The sequence below is a fragment of the Melanerpes formicivorus genome, unplaced genomic scaffold (genome assembly GCF_026170545.1).
Source record: "Melanerpes formicivorus ecotype bairdi unplaced genomic scaffold, bMelFor1.0.p_v2 SCAF_16, whole genome shotgun sequence".
NCBI classification, from domain to species: domain Eukaryota; kingdom Metazoa; phylum Chordata; class Aves; order Piciformes; family Picidae; genus Melanerpes; species Melanerpes formicivorus.
In genome coordinates this window covers 16,039,691-16,059,488 of record NW_027142368.1, presented here as the reverse complement: position 1 = coordinate 16,059,488, position 19,798 = coordinate 16,039,691, and the positions used below count along the sequence as shown (strand labels likewise).

The window sequence follows — 19,798 nt, the reverse complement described above, 5'->3', positions numbered from 1 at the left end:
TGGAGGGAAGTTTGCACAGATGGTATGAGAGAACTGGCATTGTGCTTGGAGATGTGGTGGGGCAGAGGAAAAGTTGCCTTAAATAGAAGGGAAATGCTATTGGCATTTTTGTTACTAGCATGAAGGGAGCCACGAGTCTGCAAATCAAACAACCCAAAGCCCTCACCACAGGCCTGGAGTGTAGCAGAAGTGCAGTGGGGGTGGCATTGCCAGGCTTTGATTTCTTTTTCTTTGCCTTGCCAGTTTCTGGGCTCCTTTGTCACATATTTAGTTGCTTGAAGATAGCAAACTATGAAACTATGAAGCTTGTCAAGTACAAAATGTCAGGCAGGGATGAGTATGGAAGCTGCAAAGGCTTGTTGTTGTTGTTGATGATGTTAAATTCCAGCCATGCCTTTGGTTTCGCAGCCGTAAAGCTCTCGCAGCCGTTATCGTTGGTAGTGCTCACAAAGAAGTGACATAGTCCCACAAAACAACCCCACCACAAGTCAAGCCACTGGGCAAGGACATCATTTAGATGTTGGTTTGACAGGTTTGGGGTTGGTGGGGTTTTTTTTCCCCCCCTACTCTCTATGAATTGGCCAAGTTCAGTTGTTTGTTGGAGGTGCTGGGGGGTTTTTACAGCGCAGGGAGAGTGGTCACCGATGGGCAGTCCTCCTCCTTGCTTAAGAAATGTCCTCTCTCATAAAACTACTGGAAGGACAGAGAAATATGGTTAGCAACTCCTTGATAAAGTTGGATTAAGACTTTGCTTTATTTATGTTAGCAATAATCATTGTGGTTTAGTGGCATTTGAAACAGCTGGAACCTTCTGTTTCAGCTGATGTTTTGATAGGTCTTTTTTTTCCTCTTGGACTTTGGTCCTGATTTTCTGGTCTGTGTGAAACAGGCAAACCATTTATGTACCTCAGAGGAGTGCTTTTAATTTGGGAATTTAGAGAATTATCAAAGGTGGTTATTTTAATCTCTGCTGCTCATTCAAATGCCTTAGTCACTAAGGGCTAGGTTAGAAAATAGATTTAGGGACCTCAAGTGGTGCAGAAGTCAAAGTCAAGTACTATTGCTTTGAACTAAAACTAAATCTTGGGAGCTTTTCCTCATGCCTAGCTCTGAAGGTGCTTAAACCTCACACAACCATTTTTTCCAGCTTTAAAGTAGCTGAATTTTGATGTCCTGAGGCTTGATAAAGCTCAGTGGTGAGATACCCCTGCAAGTTCCCTTGCTGGAGGAATCCACCTGGGAAAGGAATCCTCCAGGCCACTGTCATCTGAGTTTATTGTCTGGGGCTGAGTGCAGTCTGCATGTGCAAGACCCAAAAGCTTGTAGCTGGAGCATCTCTGGTTACAGTAACTTGGGGCTGGCTGGAATACCACTGGAAAGTGTTGGGAGGCATGCAGGGACCACAGTGCTTGGCTAGTTTAATTCTGCTGGGTGTATTACAAAGCTAAGTAGTAGATCAGATGTCAGCTTCTATTGTGCCATGGAGTAAGTTCCCAAACTTTTCACACTGCTGCTTATCTCCTGAGAGCACCTGCCCCACTGGGCAGGGCTTCCAGGGTAATTTGAGTGTGAAAGGAGAACGGTGTCAGCTGTGGCACTGCAAGAGCGAGCAAGCATTCATAAGCCAGTGTCAGTACTTAACTGATCCTCAGCCTTTGCTTCCAGGTTGCAGACTCTGGAAAACTTGCAGAGTTTTTTTACCTGAGAGTCAAATTGCTGAGGTTTAAATCTCTGGAGGTTGCAGGGCAGAATTATGATTTTTATTTATTTATTATATTTTATCTTAATAGCCAGAGGAGCTGAGAAACTCTGAAATCCAGACAAAAGCATTCAGGACCTTATCTGGGGATGTGTAACAAAACAGTGGTCAGAGGCTGTGATTTCCAAGTTAAAGTGGTGGGGAAAGTGGGCTTGAGGCAGGAGAAGCTGTGTGTGTGTTACACCATCCTAACCCTGGAGTCAGGGCCAGCCACTTGTGCTGTCTGTGGATGTCTGCCTGTCACTGGTCACTCCCATTATGCTCAGGGTGGGTGACCCACCATGCAGCTGTCTTTGGAGACTACCAGTCCATTCCTGACATTGCAGAGCTTTGGTTTTGTTTCAAGCAGGCAAAAACCCCAAAACCCAGCAACCTGAATGTGAATACAAATTCTGTCTCTTCACTGCAGCAGTTCTCTGTGTTGCCATCATAGCTGAAACAGTAATGGTCTGGTTTTGATCTGTGCCGGGGTAAATGCCACTGTTGAGCACTTTCCTTCCAGATCTCCTGGGGTGAAATGCTGAACACCTTCCCTGAGGACTGTCCTTTATTGGCTTTGTCTCTCTCTCAGACCTCCTACTGAACGTGCTCAGGGAGATTAGAGACAGGGTGTGAGGGCTGATGTCCCAGGTACCACCCTGCCTCTGCCTCCTGTGTTAAACTGCTGGAGGGTGCTTTGCAGCAAGGAGCCTTGCTGAGGCTCGATTGTGAGCGAGGGCTTGCTGGAGAGGCTCGCCTGACCGGGCAGAGGTGATGCTGGCATGAAAGGGAAGCAATCAAAAGGAAGTGCAGATAATATCTAGCACCACTGATGGCTGTGTCTGTGTAAATAGTTAATAGATAAGGTTTCAGGAGATAAGTTCTCTAAGACCAGAAAAAATTCCTTCTTTTTGTGCGCTGCAAATGGTTTCCTTTGTTCGGCTCTTTCCATCACCTCTGACAGCATCAGTCCTCCGCAGGCTGCCTGCATCGGCTCCTTGTTATGCAGCTTTGCATGTCAGGGTTACCTGAGGGGCTCGGCTCTGGCTCTTAACCTGGAGCCCATAACCCTCAGCATCAACATCTTGAAAGGTGTCACTTTTTTTTCAGATGCAAAGTCTGTAGCTATTACCTAAGACTTTGTCACCTTGAGATTTGGTGGCGGTGATCAGCTCTAAGCCAGGGCAGAGCTGGACCTCCCGTTGACGGCATTGGGCAGTGCAGATGGGGCAGTAGCTACCTGCCTGGCTTCTGATTTTGGCTCCAGTGGTACTTTTTGCCTCTCCAGCCCCAAATGTAGATAATGAACTTGTATTATATTCACTGTGTGAATGCAGTCAAAGAACAAGAGGCTGCAATAAATCTCCAGGAAGAGCTGTGTCCTGTTTCATAATGGGCATGAGGTCTGACCCTGCTACAATGTGGGATGTGTGGCAACTTTTGTGCAGGCCCAGCTTGGAGGGGCTGTTTGGATAAGACTTTGAACCTCCTCAGAAAATGAAGCTAATGAAAAGAATACCCAAAGCCCAGTGAGATCCAGATTTTTCCCTTCTCAGGGAATGTCTTATGGTTGAGTTTTATTTCCACCCCTAATGAAAGAACTAAAACAATCCAGCAAGCTCTCACAGAGCATGAAGCTGAATAAAATAATTGTTGGTCAGTTGAGTGATTTGTTTGAATAAAAGCAAAATATTTCATTTAGGTCTTGAAGTAGTATGGAAAATAGGGGAAAAAACCTTTTGCAATGCAGAATTGAAAATGCCATTCTGCAACTGTGGCATTCAATTTTCAGCAAGCTGATTCTTTTGTTTGTGTCTTCTAAAGGACCATTAGTCAAGATCATCACTCTTATGCAGATGTTTTGTTTTCATGAGCTGGCACTTTCTGAGAGTCTAAACCTAACTGGCTTGTCTGTGAAATACCTAACCCTGTGTTCAGATGGTGGTGCAGCCTCAGTGAGTGTGGCTGAGCACCTGGAGTATCCAGAAAGAGCTGAAGCACTCCTACAGGTGAGGGCTGTGGGGCTTTTTGCTTGGTCAGCCAGGGAGGATTTGTGTGGACAAAGTTATAAGGCGGCATAGAAAAGGATCAAACAATTGTCACTGACTTTTCTCTTGGTCTAGGACTAATCTTTGTGGTCTGACAATTCCAACTCCTGTGGAACAAGCCAGCAGGTCGTGTTCCTTTCTGCCAGCCTGTTGTAGCTCTCTCCCCCTTGCACATGCTAATTCGAAGCAAACCTCTAAAGTGTTTCCTGGCCGACTGAAAGGGTGACCTAGGAGAGGACACATTTTTGCTGGTGAGGTAAATCCCGGTCTCTGCTCAACTCCAGCTGCAGCTGCTAGGATTTGCAGCCATTGATTTGCACCACACTCTGTGTAGCACTGCTCCCTGCTGCCCCACAGCCAGGGAAATCCCTCCTGTAGCTGTCCACTGGCGTTGCTGCAGAGCCGGCGGCGCCTGTGGTGGGCTGGTTTGCTCATGGCTGCAATTAAGCTCAACGGTGGCTTTTTGGAATCAATGGAAATTAGATGCAGATAACAGGCATTAATTGGACATTTATTGGAAATAATTTAAATGCTGAGTAGTTGTGACTTAGTTAATGGAAATGAATGAGTACCACAGGGACTGCTGGAATGTCACGGCCGTCAATAGAAGCAGTTGGAACTGGCTGAGGGGAGGAAGGACTTATTGATATTAGTGATCTTCAATATTTGCCATTGGAACCATCATCTAATGCAGACCATGCTGCTGTGGACTTCCCCTAGAGTAGAGGGAGAAGAAATTGTTAGTAATGTCCTAGCTGGAAAGTGTCAGTGACCTGCTAACTCATTGCGCTGGGTGCTGCAATAATTCATGGAGCAGATCATTCTTAATTACAGTCCTGCATGTACAGACAAACTGCAACTGAGGCTGCTCTGGATTAAGAGAGGTGCCACACTGCAGACTTTCCTAACCCTGTAACTATATTGTTCTTGAATTTCCTTTAGTGGAGCTTAGAATTTTACACCTGATTTGAATTACTCGAATGTCTTCAAGATCTGTGTTCCAACCAGATGTGAGAAGTGGCTTTGGTTTGGAAAGTTTCAAGGAAGGACCACCAAATGATGAGGAAAACCCCAACTCTCTGTTACTTTTTCCTCTACACCTTCAGTGTAAAATAGGGGGGTGGGGGAAGAAAGAAAAGTCTCCCAACTTATGAATCTGACTTGAGATGCTGTCAGGAAAATGTTCTCTGTCTGCAAACTTTCTCTGCTGGGCTTGATAAACCTCTGTAATTGGAAGAATGAAACCTTTCTATACACAGGATTGCTGTTTACTGTGCTTTCTGCATGGTCTGTCACAGAGCCAGCCCTTTAACTATGCAGAATTTCTGCTAGTTAAGCAGCCCTGGCTGCACTAACCTCAATAATTGGCTGGCCTGGTGGCATGCATACATTCTGCTGAGCCCTACCAAAACCACTGCATTTTCTCTCTTTTCCTTGCCAGTAAACTTTGGGATTTTTTTGAATGGAACTTAGTTAACTTTAAAATGATGATGGTGAACTAAACTCAAGTGTTTGGTTCAATAGGAAGACCTTACCTCTTTAAGATTAGGAAGATTAGGTCATGTGCTACATTTTGTTTTGTTGTCTTTATTTGGTGGAACTGCTTTAACTCTTAGAATTAGGTTTGTCTTGCAGAGAGCAGCTCTGGGGAAGAGGACATGAGAGTCTTGGTGGATAGGAGGATGCCCATGAGCCAGCAATGTGCCCTTGGGGCCAAGAAGGCCAAGGGCATCCTGGGGTAGATTAGAAGGGCTGTGAGAACCTCTCTCCGGAGAACCAGAGAGGTTCTCTTCCTCCTCTGTTCTGCCCTGGTGAGGCCACATCAGGAATACTGTTCTGGGCCTCTCAGTTCAAGAAGGACCTTAGGGAACTGCTTGAAGGATTTTTGTGCAGAGTCACAGAGATGCTGAAGGCAGTGGAGCATCTCTGTGTGAGGACAGGCTGAGGGAGCTGGGGCTCTTCAGCTTGGAGCAGAGGAACCTGAGGAGTGCCCTTGTTCCTGGTGATAAAGATGTGCAGGAATGAAGCCAGACTCCATGCAGGGATGTCCAATGACAGGAAAAGGGGCACTGGGTGCAAGCTGGAGCAGAGGAAGTGTTGTGGAAACAGAAGGGAAAACTTTTTCCCTGTAAGGGTGCCAGAGCCCTGGAGCAGGCTGCCCAGAGAGGTTGTGGAGTCTCCTGCTCTGCAGACATTCAAAACCCACCTGGACGTGTTCCTGGGTGATCCTGCTCTGGCAGGGGGTTGGACTGGATGATCTCTGGAGGTCCCTTCCAGGCCCTGACATGCTGTGACTGTGTGATTTTTCTGGTTTTCAGAAGACCCTGTGACATGCAGAGCAAACCCTCCATTCCTGTGACCACCTCATTGGTGACTTGGGGGTGACAAGGAGAAATGGACCACAAAAAGCAAGGTGAATTTATCTATGAAAGGTAAGTCAAGGTTGGGAATTTCTTTGGACACACTTCTGAAGCTCTGTTGAACACAGCACTGAAAAGCTGAAAGAATTACCTGGTTTGTTATGCCATAGACAAGGTTTAATACTGGTATGTACCTCAAGCTAGTGGTAAAAACAAAGGAACTGTGCTATCATAGGCAGGTTCCTGTTAGCTCCCAGAGATACCATCTGCACTGACCCATGAGAAGCCCAAGGAGCACAGAGACCAGGTTTCAAGCCCTGAAAATGACTGGAAAATGTAATTGGCATTATTCCTTTTAATTATACCTGGTGATTTGTTCTGGGATCTACAATCCTGACCTCGATATGCTGTAAAGAGAACCTTCATTTAAAAGGGATTAAGGTTGGTTATGTGTGATAACCCACCCCACCTTAACATAACCTCTCCAGGCTGATGCCAAGTTAGTGGAAGGCTTCCCACCCATTCCTTTTCCCTGCTGATGGCCACTATGCTGCTTTGGAGAACACCTCCTGCCACCAAGTGACAACTGCACGTCCTACAGATGAGCCTTCTCAGGGGTAAAAGATGCTCTCCTATTAAGACAATCAACTTTGGCATTATTTGGGATTCCCAGATGTGATGCCAGTGATGCTTAGGGCTGTAGCTTAGTGGTGGACTTGGCAGTTAATGGCTGGAGTGGATGATCATAAAGGTCTTTTCCACCCTGACTCTGCCTCTCTGACATGCACAAGGTCAGTACACAGTTGCTTTATGCATTGCTGAGGTTTATGTGGAAAAGCATCACTGGAGAGACCTCCCACAGGTGATTCAGCCATTCTGAGCCCTGTGGTCTCAGAGGGCAGAGGCTTGCTAACACAGGCTGGCTTGTGAGCTTGGCCAGGGGCAGGCCAAGCTGACAGCTGATCCAGTGAAGACTGGATCCAAGCCAGGAGACCTGTTGAGTGCCCAAACTTCACACCAAGTGTGGTCTCTCTGGCTCCCACACTGGTGCTTAAATCAGCTGAGGCTGCCTGTATGTCTGTCTAGTTTCCTGAAGTCTGAATTGGAAGCCACGAAGGGCACCAGAAGCTCTGCTCCACGCAGAAGCAAGATGCTAAGAACCAAATGTTTCCTACGCTCAGCTCTCAAATGACTGAATTGCCTGAGCCCTGGACCTGCCTGTGGTTCCTGTCCAGCTGGAAGTCCAGGCAGAGGTGGCCATTTCTGCTACAAATTCCTTTCCTCATCCCACAGATGCACACACATGGGGCTGTGAAGTGCCTGCACCTTCACTCAGACTTCTGCTCCAGCCTGGGTTAAGCCCTGTTGCAAACGGTAGGTTTAACCACCGCCCTTCTCTCCCTGCAGGAGACAGCTCAGCACACGTTTCTCCCAAAACAAAGGCAAATGTAAGGTTGCCCAGGAATTTCAAAGATCTGGGTGGGGAGCCTTGTGGAGTTTGTTTTGGGCAGGGATGCCTGTGGAAAGGAGACAGAGCAGATTGAGCAGCGGAGACGGAGCGCAGAGGCAGACTGGGAGAAGAGGTGAGCAGTTTGCAGGAGCTGTGGTGCACAGCTTTGAGAGGAGCCTGGAGAGAGGGATTGGAGTCTGAACCTCGGGAACACAAAGAAGGAATCCTTCTGCCATTACCTGAGCCAGGGTATGTGATTCAGCAGTGCTTCCAAAGGGGGCAGTGCTATGTTCAGTCACTTCACACAGGTGCGGTCCACCCAAGGGACAAAAACCTGAGTAAAACACAGGGGAGAAGAAGAATCAAGATCTTGGCTTACCTAGATTCTTCAGAGGCTTGAGCAAAAGCACCTTCTCACCTCCTTTAACCATCAGAGAGCTTTTGAAGGACTGTTAGACCAAAACACTGTCAGCTTCAGAAGTCCTTACAGGCCTATTTTAACATGAATTGAAATTCACAGGTCAGACAAAATTGTTTGAAAGCTCCCAGACAATTCGGTCTCTGCTAGGAGATAATGTTGGTGAATTCTGCATACAGCCCAAACAAAGAGCCTGAGACCTCCTTCAGTTAATAAATGAAGTGAAATATTTGAGCAATCTGATAACAAACATTGCAACAGGCCCAGGGCTGCTTATTTAAGCCACAGTTGTAACAAGAGCCTTGGGAGCTTTACCTGTGGCAGGACAGCAGATGTGCTTACTCAGAGACTTCTTTGGTAGGATTTTCAAACTCATATAACTGTACTTCACTTCTGTGTATTTCAGCTGGGGCCAGAGTCCTTAGCATTGCAAACACAGGGAATTTATAGCACTTTATTCCCTTTAGCATTCATGCAGAAGGCCACAGAGTCCTCACTCCTAGACTGGCTGATATAAAGATAATCATCTTTGAAGTGAACTTCCTAGGAACCAAGTCCTCCTCCAGCTGGAGGCAATGGAAATGCTATTGCTGACTTCAGTTGCAGTAAATCTCTGGTGTAACATTCTCTGTGACACCTTTTCCTGGAACAGATGTGTTTGCTTGAGCAGTCATTACTAGCTGCCTGCATTTTGGGGGGGTGTGTTTATTATTGTTAAATGAGACTTCTGTTTCTCTTTGTTTCTTTTAACAAGGACTCCCTATGTTGAGCAAAGCTTTTAAACACTGAGCTTGTTTATTATCTATCATCTACTACATCTATCTACTTGTTTATTATCTATCATCTCCTGCATCTTCCCCTCTCTCCCATTTAAAAGGAAAATGTGTATGATAGGAGTTTTGGCAAATATTTTCTAATGCAGGACTTTTGATTTGACTTTTGGTGATGCAGAGGGAGGTGGAGAGAGAAATCTCATTTCAGCAGCTGGGTTTTCACACCATGTTACAGAACAAAATAGAATGAACCAGGTTGGGAAAGACCTTCAAGATCATCAAGTCCAACCTATTACCCAGCACCAGCTAATCAACTAAACCATGGCACCAAGTGCCTCATCCTGTCTCTTCTTAAACTCTTCCAGTGATGGTGACTCCACCACCTCCCTGGGCAGCACATTCCTGTGGCAAATCTCTCTGTGTGTGAAGAATTTCTTCCTAACATCTAACCTAAACCTCCCCTGGTGCAGCTTGAGACTGTGTCCTCTTGTTCTGCTGCTGCTTGCCTGGGAGAAGAGACCAACTCCCTCCTGGCTACAAGCTCCCTTCAGGTAGTTGTAGAGAGCAAGAAGGTGTCCCCTGAGCCTCCTCTTCTCCAGGCTAAGCAACCCCAGCTCCCTCAGCCTCTCCTCACAGGGCTGTGCTCCAAACCTCTCACAGGTCAGCACACCTTGACATGAGAGAGATGCCAACCCCAAGAACCAAGACTGTAGGGTGGCAATGCACCTTGACTCCCCAGAGCAGCACTGCTGGGGCACCACTCTTCACTCTGGCTGAAGTGACTGCACAGAGGCAGATGATGTCTCACATCATCTCTTTGAGGGCAATTGTTCCTTGGTTCCCAGCCATCCACACACATCTGATACCAAGCATTCCCTGCCATAGTTTATCTCTCCCTGGGTACAAGCCTACAACGTGTTGGTGTTGATGTGAGAGGAGGATGCTCAGCACTTCACAAAGCCAGGCCCTAAGCAAAAGGCAAATGTAATGTTTCAGCAAGTGTGAGTAACAAATGGGCAGGGTGAAGGTGGTGATTAAAGACTGTTACAAATACACCTTGGGGTTCTGGTCTTGCAGTCTTAGGCTGCTTCTGTTATTTTTTGTGACTCATTTCTTCACAGAGTACCTCTGACACTCCTGCCCTTTAGTGGTAGTGTTCCCATGCTGATCTTTACCTACTGTTTTGGTTTAATGTTTCTTCACCAAGGGATGGATTCTGTTTCAGCAGAACAGGGGGAAGCACTGACATCTGCAGCAAGAAGTGTTTGTCCTGACTCCCTGCTTCACCAAATTCCACATCACAGAGGACACCAGGAATGGAGCTCACCTTATCTAACATGAAGGTAGGCAGGCATTTGGCTACACAACAGCTGCTCACTCACACTCCCCTCATGGCTGATGGGAAGAACCAGACACCTGTAGGCTGTGTGTCCTCACACCTATTGTAGACATTTAGCAGAGTGTGAGTTGAGACCCCACAGTGCCTCATGCCACAGTGACTAGTTCAGATACCTTTGCTTATCTGAATCCCATGCCTTGACAATTTCCTTAATATCTCCTTAAGTCTGCCTGAAACCATTGTGGATATTTATACAGAACTTCAGGCCTTTTCCCTGCTCCTGTTGGAGGCACTTTGAGTGGGTGCATTGCAGGACTGAAAGCAGTAACTGAAGTCAGCTGAGGGCACTGAAAACCATCCCCCTGGCTTCCACTGGCACGAAGAGTTTGGTATCAGCAGGAAGCAGTGGTTCCAAGGGCAGATCTGGTGAGGTGTTTGCAGTCTTCTGCATGATTAAAAAAAGATTGTTTTGCAGATAAAAAGCTGCCATGCTGCAAGGAAGCTCTTTAGTTCCAAGTTTAGACTCAGCTTTAGTTTAACATTTGCTACTGCTGCCTTAGACAAGCTGGCCTTCCTTTAAAGATGAAAATGCAAAGCCAGTTTCTCCTATACTGACCAAGAAGCCACAGAGCCTCTTACCTCAAATACTGTCCTTTGAATCATTCTTCTTAAAGAACTTGTTTGTCTGTACCTTTTGGTCAGTGCTTTTAGAGCCCATTGCCTCATGGTTCTGAGAACTGATGGAGCAAGGGGGCTGTCAGCAAGGCTGGCATGATCTGGTGAGATCCCACCTGGGGCTCCAGAATCGGACACAGGACTCCCTATTACAAGAAGGATATGGATGTGCTGGAATGTGTCCAGAGAAGGGCCCTAAGGATGAGCAGAGGGCTGGAGCTCCTCTCCTCTGAGGACAGATTGAGAGAGCTGGGATTGTTCAGTCTGAAGAAAAGGTGCTGAGGAGACCTTGCTGTGGCCTTCCAGTATCTGAAGGGGGCTGCAAGAAAGCTGGGGAGGGACTGTTCGGGGTGTCAGGGAGTGATAGAAAGGGGTTGATTCAGATTGGATGTTAGGAAGAAGTTGTTCCTCATGAGGGTGGTGAGACACTGGCACAGGTTGCCCAGGGAGGTGGTGGAAGCCTCATCCCTAGAGATTTTTAAGGCCAGGCTGGATGTGGCTCTGAGCAGCCTGATCTGGAGTGAGGTGTCCCTGCCCATGGCAGGGGGGTTGGAACTGAATGATCTTTGAGGTCCCTTTCAACTCTGATGATTCTATGATCTAGTCTCCACTTAGCAGCACTGTGCTTAGCTCAGCTAACCAGAGTGGCCAGAAGCTCAGTGAGCAGCCAAACCCAAGTTTTGCAAATTGAAATTTCCATGGTGGATGAAACACCTCTCTCATGACTACAGAACATCCCAGCCTTGAATCTGGATGTTGTAGTCTGGATTCCCCTCCACTTCCTGCCCGACAGCATCATTGCAGCGGGGCCTTGCATGAGTTGCTAATTGAAATCCTCATGGCATGCATATGTGCTAAATGAAGGAATGCAATAAAAGATTTATGAGTTACTTGCACTTTGAAGCAATAAAGTGTTAAAGAGTTAAAAAGAGATTTTTTTACTTTTTTTTTAGGTTGTTTTTTTTTTTTCCCCCCCCAGGTCCTTCAGGCCAGGAACTGTTTGCAATGCACAGAGCACACTTGGGATCTGCCTGCTGTTGGGATTCCCTTTTGCAGTGCCCTGTGCTCACATCTCTTCTGATTTCCACCAATGTGACAGAGTTCTGCAGAGTGACAGAAAACTCCCTCAGTGATTTTCAGAACATGCAAGCCGTAAATCACTCACCTTGACCTGGGCCCAGGTTTGCAGCGTCCTGGGGGTCCTGGCTCTCAAAGGCTAATTGACCAAAACGTCCAACCAGTCCCAGCTGTGTGTGAAGCACATAACAAAGTCATAAAGGTAGGTTTGGGATGGCTTCAGGGTTTGTAATGGATGCTTTGCACAGCTGTAATGATGAGTGGGTGAGGAGAGCGGAGAATGAATGAAGTGTGGGTGGTGGAAATATTCAGCGGGCATGTCGTGGCCAGGGGAGGAAGCAGAGGGGCCTCCCAGGCTCTGGGATGGGAGAGGCATGGAGGGCTCCCTGGACATGGGTCCCAGTTATTTATTTATTTCCAGCTCCAACACATTCCCATTAGGAAAGCAAAAAATGTGAAATGGATACCGCTGCGCTTGGAAGCAGGGAGCTGGCTGCGGCCGAGCAACAGAGCCGGCTTAGAATCTGCTTCCAAGCCTGTGGGTGCCTCTTGGGTTTCCTCAGCTATTTTATGGCCCATTTTCAAAGATTTCTGTAAAACCAGGCCAACAATGTCTGCATCCCCTACCACATCAGTGAAGAATTGGACCCTGTTTCAGAGTCATGTAAATTCCTTCTCCAAGAAACATTTACATTTTGCACAGGGTAAATTTAGCAGAGCGCTTCCCGGGCTGCCCTTGGCCCTGCTGCAGCTCCCCTCTTGCACTGCAGTTGCCATGGGGATGGGTGACTGAGGGCTTACCATTAGGGACCAGGAAAACGAGCAGTGCATATCACTGAGCATTGCAAAGGTTTCTTCCAGGAGTGCCATGAGCTGGGCAGAGAGATGATCAGATAAACCCATCCTTACTCTTCTGGATTTTCACGAGACCTGACCTGTAAGTGAACAACCCCAGAGCCTAGTGCAGGTTTCTTTATCATAGTATTACACAGAAAGGTGCTGCCCAGGGAGGTGGTGGAGTTACCATCCCTGGAGGTGTTCAAACGAGGATTGGATGTGGCGCTTGGAGCCATGGTTTGGTTGTTGGGAGGTGTTAGGTATTAGGTAATAGCTTAGGCTTGATGGTCTCTGAGGTCTTTTCCAGCCTGGCTGCTTCTATCATTCTATGATCATTAGGGCTGGAAAAGACCTCCAAGACCATTGAGTCTGACCATAACTCACCTACCCTGACCCCTAAACTGTATCCTGAAGCACCACCTCTACAGCTTCTTAAACCCCTCCAGGGATGGTGACTCCACCACCTCCCTGGGCAGCCTCTTGCAATGCCTCCCCACTCAGGGAAGAAGTTTTTCCTAGTGTCAAATCTAAACCTCCTTTAGCACAGCTGAGGCCTGTTTCCTCTTGTCCTATTGCTGGTTGCTTGGGAGAAGAGACCAACACCAGCCTCACTCCAACCTCCTTTCAGGTAGTTGGCACCACAAATGTAATGAAGCAGTCTGCTGGCTTCTTGACTTCCATGTTCCTTGCTCCTAGACAGGGTTGTTGTGGGGGTGTTTTTGCATACATAAACCAGCTCTCGTGTCTAAGGCCTTAGCAGTTTCAACACAGTCCACTTCTTTATTGGCAACATGTTTTTGCATTTAGGGCTTGATTGGGCTGGGAAATATTAGAAATGTGTTGACTACCACATTGTTAAAAATCAAAGCTGTGTAATGTCTGAGTAACGCCAGCAATTCGTGGGCCAGGTTGAATGGTTGCTCATGGCCCACAGCTGCAACCACAGCTGATAGAGCAGAGGGGAAGATGCTGCTCTCCAGAGCGTGCTGGGGTAAAAGGATGGCTCCTCTGAAGTCTGGGGTAAACTCCACGGATTCTGTAGGAGTGGAGCATGTCATTTTGTGCAGAACAATGGGGCCATTCAATTGAGAGGGGAGCAGGCATTTCAAAGTGATTTTTCTTTTAAGCCAAATTAAGGACAAAAAAAAAAAGAGAGAGGAGAAAGAGAGAAGTGTCTTTAAAGCAGGGCAAGAATTAGTACCATTGCTAGCTGTCATGTTGGAGGCTTTAAGGCAGGCAATGGAAACTCCAGGCCTGCTTGCTGCTACAAGAGCCATGCAGCAAGAATCTGTAAGTGACACTCAGCCAAGAGAGAGCTTTGGGCACAGCTGATGTGCAACTTGAAAAGAGGCAACGCATGCAGGGCGGGGGGGAAGCGCTCCCAGCCCAGCTCAGGAACATCTGGTTTATTGCAACAATAACTACTGTAATTATATCACTGCTGGAAAAGCTGCTCTAGGTTAGGTTAAGTTTGTGGTTTCTATAATAAACACTGCTTTGGAGGAGTGGGGGTTTCAGTATTTCAGCCATGTCAGAGCACGCTGAACCGAGCTGTGATTTGATGCAAAAATAACAAAATAGGGAAAACATGAAAGCATTATTTCTAACCATAGGCTGCTTGAGATAGACTCTGGGTTTAGCCCTCATCATAGCAAGTGGAAGGTATGCCAAAGCAGCAAATTGTTGGCTGCCTATATTTCACTGATAAAAACTAAAGAGGTGATATTTTTTGTTTGGTGTCAGCTGGAAGTAGGCTTATTCATACTTCTAGTAGTGCATAGAGCTGTAATAAACAAACAACATCCCACAAAGGACTTTATTCTCACTTTACATAGAGGGAAAACTGAGGAAGTGGCCTTAGGTCAAAGGGCTGCTCAGTGGTGGAGCATCTCCTAGTAAGAATAGTGTGGATTTGTGGCAGCTGAGTGCCTGTGTGCTGGGGCTCACTACCCAGCTGCTGGATTATTTCATTAGCCATTAAAAATGAAGTGTTCCAACTCCAGCACAATGCTTTTCTATCTAGTGGGCTGAGTCTGGATCTATACAAGCCTTACTGCAGCAGAACCAACTGGATTCTCTCAGTGGCCAAGTGTGTTTCCTGACTATTACACAGCAGCAAGAAACAATTGTGTGTTTTCTTGGCAGCAGAGTGCATTCACTGACCCTCCCTCAGCAGTTCACAGCAGCAGAGCTGCCACAGGCTGGGCCTTGCACATGGATATTTTCCTCACAAACTGCAAACCAGAGAGAAACCAGTTTGGATTCTGCTGTCAGGGCATGCTTAGCCTGGCCCCTGCCATAAAGATTCTCTAAGTCTACTCAAATTCAGTGTATTAACAAGGGCTCAACATCTTGCTGATAAGGGGAAAACCATTTGGTTACTGTAGGAAGGTGTAGTGGCTCCCAAACTGCCTCTGCCCTTTGGGAATGTAAGACTGCTAGAGAAAGAGAGGTTAGGACTGTAGTTTGCTTCTCTGTCTCCATCTCTCTGCAAAGGCATGGAGTGACAGGATCAGGGGTAATGGCTTCAAACTGGCAGAAGGTGGATTTAGATTAGGAAGAAATTCCTCCCCCTGAGGGTGCTGAGGCACTGAAGGAGGTTGCCCAGAGAAGTTGTGGAGGTTCCAACCCTGGAAGTGTTCAAAGCCAGGCTGGATGGGGCCATGAGCAACCTGGTTTAAGAGGAGGTGTCTGTGCCCATGGTAGGGGAGGGTAGGGGTACCTTCCAACCCAACCCATTCTCTGCTCCTGTGATCTCCTGGTTTGAAGAGTTTGCTGCTGTGTGTTCAGAGCCACACATCTGTACACAGTAGGTCAGATGCTAGAATTTGCCAGTTAGGTGTCTGCACCATTTTAACAGCCAGCTCAGGATTCTTGCATGCTCCCACTGGCAAAATATTCCCTGAGCAAGACTCAACTTCTATTAAACATGCAGGTGTGGGTTTGTGTGTGCTCTGGTTTGTAAATTCAGGTTAGACTTTATCTTCAGTTTGATCTCCTGCAGCTAAAATAGTTTCTACCAACTCAGTGCTTGGAATGGAAAAGATTCCTGTGCTTCAATACAGGTAGAGTCAAACAATGCCTGAATTTCACTCACTCCTTTTCTGGCTGTCACTCTGTTAGGAAACTTCAAATGAATGGAGTGGAAAGTGCATCACAGAAGTGGCAACTAAGCCCTGGTGAAGGCAGACCAGTGAAGTTCTGATGAATGTATTTACTGGGTAAGTGATTATCCCATGGGTACTCTTATATCTGGTCCTGGATTTATTTCTATTACTATAGTAATAGAATTAGTTTATAGGGAGAGTTTATTTTCATAGTTTATGCCTATTACTATAGTAATTTCCACACATGGCTTAATTCTCTGATTTTGTGGCAAAGAAAAGGTTAATTCAGCATTCCAAGTGGAAGAACAGGTCATCCACTGATGTCAGCCATCAGTCCCCTGCAGCAGGAGGGGACCACAGAACAGTTCACATGAGCTGAAGTATGGTAGAGAATATGAATGGCCTGATGGTGAAACTGGTGAGGCATAAGCTTGAGGCTTGCCCTGCCTGCTAAATGCCAGCTCCAACTCTGACCTGGTCCTTCAGACAGGAACAGTCAAAAGTAAATGGTTTGCAAGCTGCTGGCAGCAGCGCCGGGCATGCCTTAACCATGCTAGCTTTAAAATACCACCTAGAAGTGGGATGAACCCTTCTTCACCTTTCTTTTTTGGGATGATAAAAAAAGTCTACATCTCTGCTGCTGCCTGCAGAGGCACTGAATCTTGGAAGAGGCTGAATATTGCCTGGCTAATGCTGGGTGTCCTCAGATGCCTTTCTTGCCAATGGGTCTAGACACCTTCCAGCAGCAGGCACTCATTCAAAAAGAGAAGGTAAGGTACTGCAGACTTCTCTTCAGCTTAGGTGCTGGCAGGAAGTCTGGTGGGACTTAGCATCCAGCCCTAAAATGCAGACCCTGTGCTGCAGGCTGGGGCTGGGCTGTTCTGTATAATCCATACCTTGGATGATGCCATCTATAGACTAAAAGAAAAAGGGAAATGTTTTGGGGTTTCTTTTGTGAATAATAAAAAAACCCAACCCAAAAAAGAGAGGACTGTCAAATAGCTGACTGAAAGAGGATTGAAAAACCAAACCCAAAGCACCCAGAAGACTTGATTGCAAATGTTCTGGCTTTTTCTCTGGTTTTGCTGTGCTTGCTTAGTTTGCTTGTGGTGGGCTGACTTCCTCCCATGTTGCTCCTAAGTCCTCACCCATTCAAGCCCCTTTCATCTCTGCTGAGCTTGTATCAGAATTCCTTCTGCCAAGGATGGTGCAAGCTCATTTCCAGTGACTAACATGTATTGGCACTGGCCTCTTGTGTTTGCAGCAGAACTGGGGAGGGGGCAGCACTTGGAACTATGGGAGAGTCCTGATGCCTCTGCAGATGGCACTGGAGGTGTTCCCCTTGAGCTCTAAGGGCTTGTTGGGTTGGGGACTTCTCTAGACTGATGCTGTTGAATGGAAATCTCTCTTCTCTCAGAACAAACTGGGGGAAAAGGGGGGATTTTCAGTGAGGCAGTGAGGTCTAGCAGCCACAGCAGAGATCTGGGCTGTTTGCTCTGATATTATGAAGATGTTGCTGCCAGTGACAGCTGAGGGTGAATGTGTTTAACTGTGTCCTCATTCATTAAGTGTTTGTTTCACTGTGCTGGGCACATTCAATTTTACTGACCTTTAGGTGAATCTTTCCTGTTGTCTCCCAGCATTATCTGTGTCACAGCAGTACCTGGCATCACCCTCATAATGTGCTGAATGAAAGTTAGGTCTTTCTGGCTGCCTGTTTTGTCCAGGTCTTTTCTTCCTTCCACTCCTCCAATTACAGAGATCTCACTCTTGTAGCCTCCAGAGAAAAGCCCCCAGGGGAGAGCTCATTTTCCCTTCATGGCTGTCCTCTCGGTGCTCTCCCGTGGTGCATCGGCCTTTACTCTCTGGCCCAGCTCTTGAAAGGCTGCTGTGCCCTGGAGGAGCTTTCCCACATGCTGGATCGTCAGGGGACTGCCTGACCGTGGTCAGTGGTTGCTGTGTGCGGACACGTAGGCGGAAAGGGGCAGAGGGGCCACGCTGGAGGGGAGCAGAACAACTGCAGGAGGGGAGGCCTGGACCAGGACTGGGATTTGTGGGTGAGGAGCTGGCTGCTGGCCTGCCAGGACAGGGGGTCTGTGCAGACAGCTAGCAATAAAGGCATTAAAAAGAGGGAAAGGAACAGGTTCTCACGTTGCAGCCCTTGGTTTGTAAAGGGTTTTGTCTGCCTCCACACATCCTGCCTGCAAAGTTTGTCATCTGGCCACATCTGCTGCAGTTGCTTGGCAAGATCTAGTGACAGGATAGCTGCCCTGGCATGCTACCTGTGCAAAAGCTTTCCTCACCTGTAGCATGCTCATAGCTCTGCCTTTAGATACAAGCTGCTGGTGTGGCTTTAGTGTGCCCCCCACCTCCTTTCTCACCTCTAAATCTGGGCTGCAGAGATACCACAGAAACTAAGGAGCAGTCCCAAGGCTGAGTTTGAGTCCATGGTTGGGATCCACCTCTCATGTGAGGCTGTGAAATTCTCTCTTCCTGCACCCCCAGCAGTGGCAGGTGGGGCAGAGCCCTGTCTCCCCAGCAGCACAGCATCACCACAGGATGCAGGATGCAGATTTCCACACATCCCTAGCTCACTGCACAATAAAGCAGGCTTGCAGTGTGGGAGTTGTCTGTGCTGTTCCCTGCGTCTGTGCCAGCTGCAGCCAAACAAGGGCTGGCAATACTTCCTGATTTTGTAGCTGAGATGGATAAATACAGCAAGTCTGAGATAGTATCTCACAATGTAATTCTTTTGCATCCCTAGGCATTGACAGGGGTTGGTTTGTAACTCCTGTACAAGTTCAGACCTAGGCAAGAACCCCCGGAGTGCAACCATGTGGTACCTGCGGCACTAAGTGCTCTGGCTGGGCCTGATCTCCTGCACTGCCAGTGTCAACCCTTGGTGCTCATCTCCCACCGAGGTCAACAGAGGCTCAGAACATGCAGCATGGTTTGGAGGTACCTCAGGAGATCCAGCTGCCTGGTGGATTCAGGTTCAAATCAAGGCTGTTGATATTGTCCTTAAGTCAATACCTTAGACCCTCGGTCAGAAGAGGTTAGATAAGATTAAAGAACTGAGTTGGGTTGGGGTTTTTTTTTTTAATCTATTGAATATTAAAAATGGCTACTTCTGGCTTTTCATTAACACCATCTGTTGCTAGCAGGTTGTATTGGCAGTTTCAGGACAGATTAATAATTGTTCCTGAGTTTGGCACACCGAGAGGTTAAAAATAAAGCTTGAGCCACACGGCAGAGTCCCCAGCCATTGATTGCTCTTAAGATATTTTGGCAACTTGAAAAGAAAATAGATGGTATGAGCCTTCCTAGAATTACTTCTCCCAGCCACATGTGATATAAATAAAACAAACCTCAAGAATCTGGCTTAGAATATGGAATAACATTGTGCTGCAGTCACTTCTGCTGTGTTTACCACAGCAAATGCTGAATTACAGGCGTCACTCTACATCACATTTAAATATCTCAATGGTACCCAGAGCTCTCAACACTCTTGTTCCTTTCCCATGTTCACCACAACTTGCCAGCAACGTTTCAGAGCAGAGCAGTCATTTCACAGCAACCTCTGTGTGTCAAGAGATGTCTACACACGACACAGCTCTATCTAAGGCACAGCACAGCCCCCTGCGACGGCAGCCTTACCGTCTTCCGGGGTGCCAAAGGATTAAGACAGTCCTGGGATGCTTCTCCAAAGGTTTCCCTGACCTGGGGATCTGCAGGTTAGAGGCAGTGCTGTCAGGTCCCGTGGGGCTGAATTGCTGTCTCAGTTCCCAGTGGCTACCACTGTTGGCAGGAGTGTTCCTTCTGGCCAGCCAGGGTGCTGAGGAACTAGAAATGAAGGTCATACAGAATCATTACACAACTCTGCTGGGTTTCTGCTTTGAGAATAATCTGGCTAAACAAAAGTCCAGCCCCAGAACAGAGTGCAAATTGAGGGAGAACCAAGAAGGGAGCCTGCAGA

The 19,798-nt window shown here is 47.2% G+C and overlaps 1 long non-coding RNA gene across 2 annotated transcripts in view; it reads left to right on the top strand.

Moving 5' to 3' along the window:
• LOC137446078 (uncharacterized) overlaps positions 1-19,501 on the top strand; it is a 57,148-nt gene extending 37,647 nt beyond the window's left edge. The window contains exons 10-16 of one of the 2 annotated variants that reach the window (XR_010988570.1): positions 6,105-6,218; positions 7,554-7,729; positions 10,016-10,130; positions 11,755-12,080; positions 12,729-12,815; positions 15,839-15,936; positions 18,587-19,501. This is a non-coding gene — a long non-coding RNA (uncharacterized lncRNA). The remainder of the gene's footprint in view (positions 1-6,104; positions 6,219-7,553; positions 7,730-10,015; positions 10,131-11,754; positions 12,081-12,728; positions 12,816-15,838; positions 15,937-18,586) is intronic. The other variant, XR_010988569.1, reaches the window with a different exon arrangement.
• Positions 19,502-19,798: the final 297 nt, after the last annotated feature.